Genomic DNA, 10,131 nt, shown 5'->3' with positions numbered 1-10,131 from the left:
GGCTTTGTGTTTGCAAAGCAGCTGCTCTACCTCTTGAGCCATACCTCTAGCCCTTTTTGCTCTGGTTATTTTTGGAGATGGGATATTGACAGTTATTTGCTAAGACTACCTTGAACTGTAATCCTCCCAATCTCAGTCTCCCAAGCAGCTAGGATTCTAGGATTACAGGCATAAGCCACTGGTGCCCAGCTTGTGATTATATGTATATTTGTAGTACTGGGGTTTGAACTCAGAGCCACACCAGCAGTCTTTTTTCATATTGGGTATTTTTGAGATAGAGTCTTGCTTTTGTTGCCCAGGCTGGCCTTGAACCACAATTCTCCTGACTCTGCCTCCTGAGTAACTAGGATTACAAGTGTGAGTCATCAGCACCCAGCTCATGATTGATTTTTTTTTTTCAGTACTGCGGCTTGATCTCAGGGCCTATACCTTGACCCACTCCACCAGCCCTATTTTTGTGAAGGGCTTTTCTGAGATAGGGTCTTATGAATTATTTGCCCAGGCTGGCTTGAAACGTGATCCTCCTGTTCTGTGCCTCCTGAGTGGCAAGGATTACAGGCATGAGCCATTGGCACCCAGCATGACTGATTTTTAATTGATATAAAATACATGTACAATAAAATTTATTTTATTTACAAAGAATACAATTCAGTGGTGTTTGCATACTCACAAAGTTTGTTGATTTTTGATTATTTTTCTGTGCCTTACTTATTTTAGTGGCATACTATTTTCCAATTTTATTGGTGTTGTCACAAATGACAAAATTCTGGATTGGGAGTGTAGCTCAATAGGAGAGTGTGTGCTTAGCATGCAAGAAGCCCTGTGTTCAAACTCCAGCCCTACTCTCTCCCAAAAATAAGGTGGAAAAAAAAATAACAAATTACAGAATTTCCTTCTTTTTTTAAGGCTGAGTATACATATCACATGTTCTTTATCCATTCTTCTGTTGATGAACACTTACGTTGATTCTGTAACCTGGGTTTTATATCTAATACAGCAATGAATATGGGAGTAAAGACGTCTTTATGATACACTGATTTCAAACCTTTTGGGTAAATACTCAAAAGTAGGATTGCTGCGTCATGTGGTAATTCCATTTTAAGGAACCTCCATATAGTTTTCCATATGGGTATATTAATTTACATTTCTACTAATAGTGTACAGGGGTTCCATTTACATCTCTACTAATAGTGTACACTAGTAGTGTACAAGTATCTTTGCAATATTTATAATCTTTTGTCTTTTTGATATAAGGCACTCTGGCAGGTGTGAGATGATATCTCACTGTGATTATAATTTGTATTTCCTTTTTTTGTTTGTTTTATTATTCATATGTGCATACAATGCTTGGGTCATTTCTCCCCCCTGCCCCCACCCCCTCCCTTACCACCCTCTCCGCAACCTGTCTCTCGCCCCCACCCCCTGGATACCCTGCAGAAACTATTTTGCCCTTATCTCTAATTTTGTTGAAGAAGGAGTATAAGCAATAATAGGAAGGAACAAGGGTTTTTGCTAGTTGAGATAAGGATAGCTATACAGACAGTTGACTCACATTAATTTCCTGTGCATGTGTGTTACCTTCTAGGTTAATTCAATTTGATCTAACCTTTTCTCTAGTTCCTGGTCCCCTTCTCCTATTGGCCTCAGTTGCTTTTAAGGTACCTGCTTTAGTTTCTCTGCGTTGAGGGCAACAAATGCTAGCTAGTTTTTTAGGTGTCTTACCTATCCTCACCCTTCCCTTGTGTGCTCTCGCTTTTATCATGTGCTCAAAGTCCAATCCCCTTGTTGTGTTTGCCCTTGATCTAATGTCCACATATGAGGGAGAACATACGATTTTTGGTCTTTTGGGCCAGGCTAACCTCACTCAGAATGATGTTCTCCAATTCCATCCATTTACCAGCGAATGATAACATTTCGTTCTTCTTCATGGCTGCATAAAATTCCATTGTGTATAGACACCACATTTTCTTGATCCATTCGTCAGTAGTGGGGCATCTTGGCTGTTTCCATAACTTGGCTATTGTGAATAGTGCTGCAATAAACATGGGTGTGCAGGTGCCTCTGGAGTAACCTGTGTCACAGTCTTTTGGGTATATCCCCAACAGTGGTATTGATGGATCAAATGGTAGATCAATGTTTAGCTTTTTAAGTAGCCTCCAAATTTTTTTCCAGAGTGGTTGTACTAGTTTACATTCCCACTAACAGTGTAAGAAGGTTCCTTTTTCCCTGAATCCTTGCCAACACCTGTTGTTGCTAATGATGGCTATTCTAACAGGGGTGAGGTGGAATCTTAGTGTGGTTTTAAATTGCATTTCCTTTATTGCTAGAGATGGTGAGCATTTTTTCATGTGTTTTCTGGCCATTTGAATTTCTTCTTTTGAGAAAGTTCTGTTTAGTTCACTTGCCCGTTTCTTTATTGGTTCATTAGTTTTAGGAGAATTTAGTTTTTTAAGTTCCCTATATATTCTGGTTATCGGTCCTTTGTCTGATGTGTAGCTGGCAAATATTTTCTCCCACTCTGTGGGTGTTCTCTTCAGTTTAGAGACCATTTCTTTTGATCAACAGAAGCTTTTTAGTTTTATGAAGTCCCATTTATCTATGCTATCTCTTAGTTGCTGTGCTGCTGGGGTTTCATTGAGAAAGTTCTTACCTATACCTACTAACTCCAGAGTATTTCCTACTCTTTCCTGTATCAACTTTAGAGTTTGGGGTCTGATATTAATCAGACCTTGATCCATTTTGAGTTAATATTGGTCAATATTAATAATATATATTATTAATAATAATTATTATATTATTATATAATATTATATATATTATTATAATATATATATAATATATATAATATTGGCCATCAAAATGGCCTTGATCCATTTTGAGTTAATATTGGTATAGGGTGATATACATGGATCTAGTTTCAGTTTTTTGCAGACTGCTAACCAGTTTTCCCAGCAGTTTTTGTTGAAGAGGCTGCTATTTCTCCATTGTGTATTTTTAACGCTTTTGTCAAAGACAAGTTGGTTATAGTTGTGTGGCTTCATATTTGGGTCCTCTATTCTGTTCCACTGGTCTTCATGTCTGTTTTTGTGCCAGTACCATGCTGTTTTATTGTTATTGCTTTGTAATATAGTTTGAAGTCAGGTATCCTGATACCTCCAGCATTGTTCTTTTGACTGAGTATTGCCTTGGCTATTCGTGGCCTCTTGTGTTTCCATATAAGTTTAATGGTAGATTTTTCAATCTCTTTAATGAATGTCATTGGAATTTTGATTGGAATTGCATTAAACATGTAGATTACTTTTGGGAGTATTGACATTTTTACTATGTTGATTCTACCAATCCATGAGCATGGGAGATCTCTCCACTTTCTATAGTCTTCCTCAATCTCTTTCTTCAGAAGTTTATAGTTTTTTTGTAGAGGTTGTTCACATCTTTTGTTAGGTTTACACCTAGGTATTTGATTTTTTTTTGATGCTATTATAAATGGAATTGTTTTCATGTATTCTTTTTCAGTTCGTTCATTATTAGTGTATAGAAATGCTAATGATTTTTCTATGTTGATTTTATATCCTGCTACCTTGCTATAGCTATTGATGGTGTCTAGGAGTTTTTGAGTAGAGTTTTTTGGGTCTTTAAGGTATAGGATCATGTTGTCTGCAAATAGGGATATTTTGACAGTCTCTTTACCTATTTGTATTCCTTTTATTCCTTCTTCTTGCCTAATTGCTCTGGCTAGGAATTCCAGTACTATGTTGAATAGGAGTGGAGATAGTGGGCATCCTTGTCTAGTTCCTGATTTTAGAGGGAATGGTTTTAATTTTTCTCCATTAAGTATAATGCTGGCTGTAGGTTTGTCATATATAGCTTTTATAATGTTGAGGTACTTTCCTTCTATTCCTAGTTTTCTTAGAGCTTTTATCATGAAATGGTGTAGGATCTTATCAAAGGTTTTTTCTGCATCTATTGAGATGATCAAGTGGTTTTTAGTTTGCTTCTGTTAGTGTGGTTTATTACATTTATTGATTTTCGTATGTTGAACCACCCCTGCATTCCTGGAATGAAGCCTACTTGGTCATGGTGAATAATCTTTTTGATGTGTTGTTGAATTCGGTTTGCCATTATTTTTTTGAGGATTTTTGCATCAACGTTCATTAAGGAGATTGGCCTATAGTTCTCCTTTTTGGAGGTGTCTTTGCCTGCTTTTGGGATAAGTGTAATACTGGCTTCATAAAATGTGTTAGGCAGTTTTCCTTCCCTTTCTATTTTGTGGAACAGTTTAAGGAGGGTTGGTATCAGTTCTTCTTTAAAGGTCTGATAGAATTCAGCAGAGAATCCATCAGGTCCTGGACTTTTCTTTTTGGGGAGACTCTTGATTGCTGCTTCAATTTCATTTTGTGTTATAGATCTATTCAGGTGATTAATTTCCTCCTGGTTCATTTTTGGATGATCATATGTGTCTAGAATCTGTCCATTTCTTTTGATTTTCAAATTTATTTGAATATAGGTTCTTGATGTAGTCTCTGATGATTTCCTGGACTTCCATGGTGTTGTTATCTCCCCTTTTGCATTCCTGATTCTACTAATTTGGGTTTTTTCTTTCCTCATTTTGGTCAGGTTTGCCAGGGGTCTGTCGATCTTGTTTATTTTTTCAAAGAACCAACTTTTTGTTTCATTAATTCTTTGTGTGGTTTTTTTGGTTTCTATTTTGTTGATTTCAGCTCTTATTTTTATTTTTTCTCTCCTTCTGTTTGTTTTGGGATTTGCTTGTTCTTGTTTTTCTAGGAGTTTGAGATGTGTCATTAGGCCATTGATTTGGGATCTTTCAGTCTTTTTAATATATGCACTCATGGCTATAAACTTTCCTCTCAGAACTGCCTTTGCTTTGTCCCATAGGTTCCAGTAGGTTGTGTTTTCATTTTCATTGGCTTCCAGGAACTTTTTAATTTCCTCTTTTATTTCATCAATGACCCATTGTTCATTAAGTAATAAGTTATTTAGTTTCCAGCTGTTTGCAAGTTTTTTGTCCTTACTTTTGTTATTGAGTTCTAGTTTTATTACATTGTGATCAGATAGTATGCATGGTATAATTTCTGTTTTCTTATATTTGCTGGGGCTTGGTTTGTGCCCTAAGATATGATCTATTTTGGAGAAGGTTCCATAGGCTGCTGAGAAGAATGTATATTGTGTAGAAGTTGGAGGAAATGTTCTGTAGACATCAAGTAGGTCCATTTGATCTATTGTATATTTTAGATCTTGGATTTCTTTATTGATTTTTTGTTTGGATGACCTATCTATTGATAGGACTCCCACAACCACTGTGTTGGTGTTAATATATGCTTTTAGGTCTTTCAGGGTATGTTTGATGAAATTGGGTGCGTTGACATTGGGTGCATATAGGTTGATAATTATTTCCTTTTGGTCTATTTCCCCTTTTGTTAGTATAGAATGTCCTTTATCTTGTTTGATCAATGTAGGTTTGAAGTCTACTTTGTCAGAGATAAGTATTGCTACTCCTGCCTGTTTTCGGGGGCCATTGGCTTGGTAAATCTTCTTCCAGCCTTTCATCCTAAGCCTATGCTTATTTCTGTCAGTGAGATGGGTCTCCTGTAAGCAACAAATTGTTGGATCTTCCTTTTTAATCCATTTCGTCAAGCGGTGCCTTTTGATGGGTGAATTAAGTCCATTAACATTAAGTGTTAGTACTGATAGGTATGTGGTGATTCCTGTCATTTAGTTATCTTAGTTGTTTGAAGGTTTGAATGTGTGTACCTAAGTTGAGGTTACTCTCTACTTTCTTGCTTTTTCTTTTCCTGTAGTTTGGTGCTGCCTGTCCTTTCATGGTTATGTTGGGCTTCACTTTCTGTGTGCAGAAGTCCTTGAAGAATCTTTTGTAGTGGTGGCTTTGTGGTCACATATTGTTTTAGTTTCTGCTTATCATAGAAGACCTTTATTGCTTCATCTAGTTTGAATGATAGTTTTGCTGGGTAGAGTATCCTGGGGTTGAAGTTATTTTCATTCAGTGCCCGGAAGATCTCACCCCAAGCTCTTCTTGCTTTTAATGTTTCTATTGAGAAGTCTGCTGTGATTTTGATGGGTTTACCTTTGTAAGTCATTTTTTTTTCTCTCTTACAGCCTTCAATATTCTTTCCCTAGTTTCTGAACTTGTTGTTTTAATGATGATATGTCGTGGGATAGTTCTATTTTGATCTGGTCTGCCTCTTGCATCTGTATGGGAATATCTTTCTGTAGATTTGGGAAATTTTCTGTTATTATTTTGTTAAATATATTATTCATTCCCTTTGCTTGCACCTCTTCTCCTTCCTCGATGCCCATGATTCTCAAGTTTGGTCTTTTGATGGAGTTGGTGAGTTCTTGACTTTTCTTTTCATAGGTCTTGAATTGTTTAATTAATAGGTCTTTGGTTTTTCTTTAATTACCATTTCATCTTCGAGTTCTGATATTCTGTCTTCTGTTTGTTCTATTCTGCTGGATTGCCCTTCCATTTTGTTTTGCAATTCTGTTTCATTCTTTTTTCTGAGGTTTTCCATATCCTGGGTTGTTTCCTCATTAATGTTTTCTATTTTTGTCCTGAGTTCATTTATCTGTTTATTAATCATGTTCTCTGTTTCACTTTGGTGTTTATACAGTGTTTCTATAGTTTCCTTTATTTCTTCTTTTGCTTTTTCAAATTCTCTATTTTTGTTGTCTTGGAATTTCTTGAGTGTCTCCTGTACATTTTGGTTGACCCTATCCAGTATCATCTCTATAAAATTCTCATTGAGTACCTGTAGTATGTCTTCTTTTAAATTATTCTCGTGGGCTTCATTGGGTTCTTTGGCATAGCTTATCTTCAATTTGTTGGAGTCTGGATCTGAGTATCTGTTTTCCTCATTTCCTGCTGGTTCCTGTACTAATTTTTTGCTGTGGGGAAACTGGTTTCCCTTTTTTTCTGTCTTCCCATCATTGCCCTTAATATTGTTATTGTCCCTGGACTGTGTGTAATTATGTATTTTCTGGCTTGTAATAATAGCACTAGTGATATTTAGAATGGAAGGGTGAGTGGGGATGGAAAGCAAAGAAGTTAAAGGAAAAGGGAAAAACAAATAATCAAGTAGAAAAAAAACAAAACAAAGAAACAAAAAAAAAAGATTCAAAGATATAAATAGGGAGAGACAGTGTACTAATCAACCATAAGCTGAAACGGCATTAGAGAGACAGAGAGAGGATTGAAAATAAAAAATAAAAAGAGTAAAGATAAGAAGAAAAATAAAAAAAAATAAGTAAATGAAAGAAAAAAATATATAAAATAAAATAAAACAAAATAAAAAATAAAAACCTCCAAGTTCAAATGCAATGAAATTTCAGTCTTAATAATTTTGGTGTTTGTCCCTCAGCCTGCAGTCCTGGAGATGGTGCCTCAGATGTTGTTCTGTAGTTGTCTCATCAAAGGGGAGACATAAAGTAGAACAAAACTGCACACACACACACAAAAAAAGCCCACCAAGTGTCCCAAGTTCAAATGCAATACAGTTTCAGTAAGTTTTTCAGCATGCAGATGTAGTTCGGTTGTTTTCTCTTCAAAGGTAGGGAGAGAGAAAAAAAGAGTCTGGAGACAGGTCTGAGAATGGTATCTGAGGCTGTGGTTCACCTGCCTGCTGCTGTCAGCCTGCTGTTGCTTTAGGCTTTATTTATGCAGATCTCAGGAGTGAGCTTAGCACTCACCTGGCCCAGCAGGCTTTGTTTACTCAGAGTCCTGTGCGCTAGCCGCTGCTACAAGCTTTCCCCTTTCCAAGCACACTGGGGGAGGTGATGCTGCACGTGCTTTCTCAGGCCTGTGTGTTTATTTACAGTTCACATGGGAAGTGGGTCTTCCCCCCTCTCCTGTGGAGTTTTCCCCCCACCGCCACTTTTCTTTTTCAAGCTTTCCCACTCCTGATTTCTGGACGTGTGCTGCTGATCCTGCTGGCCGGTGTGTTTGTTTATGGCTCATGTGGGAAGTGGGTCTTCCCCCCTCTCCTGTGGAGTTTTTCTCCCTCCACCACTCTCATGGTGGAGTGGGTGGTTGCTGGGCGCGCACCCCCACTCCCACTGGAGCCTCTCTGGCCAGGCCCGGCCTGTTTATTTACAGTTCCGGGAAGGATTCCCCTCCCCCCCTCTTTGGAGCTCAGGGTGCACCCACCCTCTTTGCCACGTGTGTTTATTGTTCTTACTGCTTATTACTCAGTTTCTCTTTTTTTCCCCCGGGTGGGGGTCAGTCTGTCCAGGGGGCTATGCTGATCTGGCCCAGGGTTGTCTGTGGAAGTACCGTGTACCGCTTAGCTCACCTTGTCTGCATCTTCCCAAGCAGTCTGGGCGCGGTGACTGGCGGCCCGGGGGCCCTCCTGGTTTCTCTGTTTAACGTGCAGTGGAGATTCTCTGTGCAGGCTGGAGGTGTGGAGGGGTCAAAGTTTTGCCTCTTCTTGGTGGCCTTGCCTGCAAGGTGTGTCTCCAGCGTTTCTCCAAGATTTCACTGTAGGAGGCACACTTTCTGCTTCCTCCCTCTAGCCGCCATCTTGGAATCCTCAATTTGTATTTCCTTAATGATTATTAATGTTAAACATATTTCATATATTCTCTTTTTAGACATGTCTATTCAGAGCCCTTGCCCATTAACATTTCCTTCTTGCTAATGAATTATTTGAGCTCCTAATATATTTTGGATACAAACTGCTTATTGATTTGTAAATATTTTCTTGCAATCCGTGGGTTGACTCTGCAGTGTTGTTTTCTTTGGGATGGAAAATCTTTTGATTTTGTTGCCTGTGCTTTTTTGTTTTTAAAATTTTAAGTATATTTTTAATTGAAAAGATAACAGATTATCCAGTTACATTTCTCCCCCGAACTGAGTCTCTGTCTCATTGCCTGTGCTTTTTGACTGACATGTTAAAGGTGTTACATGTTATACACCTGTAATACCAGCTACTTAGGAGGCCAAGGCAGGAGGATCACAAGTTCCAGGCCATCTTGGGCAACTTAGCCAGAGCCTGTCTCAAAAAATAAAAGGGGGTGGGGGTGGAGCTCAGTAGTAAAGCACTTGCCTAGAATGTGGGGCTCTGTGTTCAACCATGAGTACATTGCCCAGTTCAATGTTGTTTTGTTTTCCTCTAGTAGTGTTACAATTTCTGGTCTTATATTTAAGTCTTTAACTCATTTTTAGATTTTAATTTTGTAAGATACTTTTCTGCCTCTAATGAGATAATCATATGCTTTTTGTCCTTCATTCTGTTAATGTGCTACATTGCATATATTGAGCCATCCTTATCACCCAGAGATAAATACTACTTGATCATGGTGACCATTTTAGGATTTGTACGTCTGTGTTCATCAAAGATACTGGCTCATAAATTTCTTTTCTTGTAATGTCCTTACCTGATTTTGACATCAGAGTAGTGTCAGTCTCATAAAAAGAGTTTGGAAGCATTCCCTCCCCTTCATCTTTTGGAAGAGTTTGAGAAGGATGGGCTTGTTCTTTAAATGTTTAGTATGATCCTGTTGTGAAGCTGTCAGTTCCTGGGCTTTGCTTTGATGGGGGACTTCTGATTACTGCTTCAATATTTTTACTATTGATCTGTTCATATTTTCTATATGATTCAGTCCTGGAAGGTTGTATTTGCCTAGGAATTTATTTCTTTTCTTTTTTGTAGTACTGGTAATTGAACCCAGAGCCTTGTGCATGCTAGGCACTAAGTTATATCCCCAGCCCAAATTTATCTAGTTTTTCAGCTTGTTGGCATATGATTATTCATAGTACATACTTGTGATTCTTTAAACTTCTGTGGTATTAGTTATAATGACTCCTCTTTCATTTCTGACTTAATTGAGTATAGTTCAGGGTGTGTTGATGTTTACCTTTTCAAAAACCAACTTTTAGTTGCATTCTTCAATAGCAACTCTCTAAATAAAGCCAGCATTACAATGATACCAATAACCAAAGATATTACAAGAACAGAAAACTGCAGACCAATATCCCTCATGAACAGAGACACGAAAGTCTTAAATAAAATATTAGTAGATCAAATCCAGCATTTTATAAAAAGGATAAGAAATTAGACTGAATGTGAAACAGACTTTTATTATTCAAAAAGAATGTTT

The sequence above is a fragment of the Castor canadensis genome, chromosome 8 (genome assembly GCF_047511655.1).
Source record: "Castor canadensis chromosome 8, mCasCan1.hap1v2, whole genome shotgun sequence".
Classification (NCBI taxonomy): Eukaryota; Metazoa; Chordata; class Mammalia; order Rodentia; family Castoridae; genus Castor; species Castor canadensis.
The sequence above is the reverse complement of the archived record's forward strand: the minus strand, read 5'-3'. Positions refer to the sequence as shown.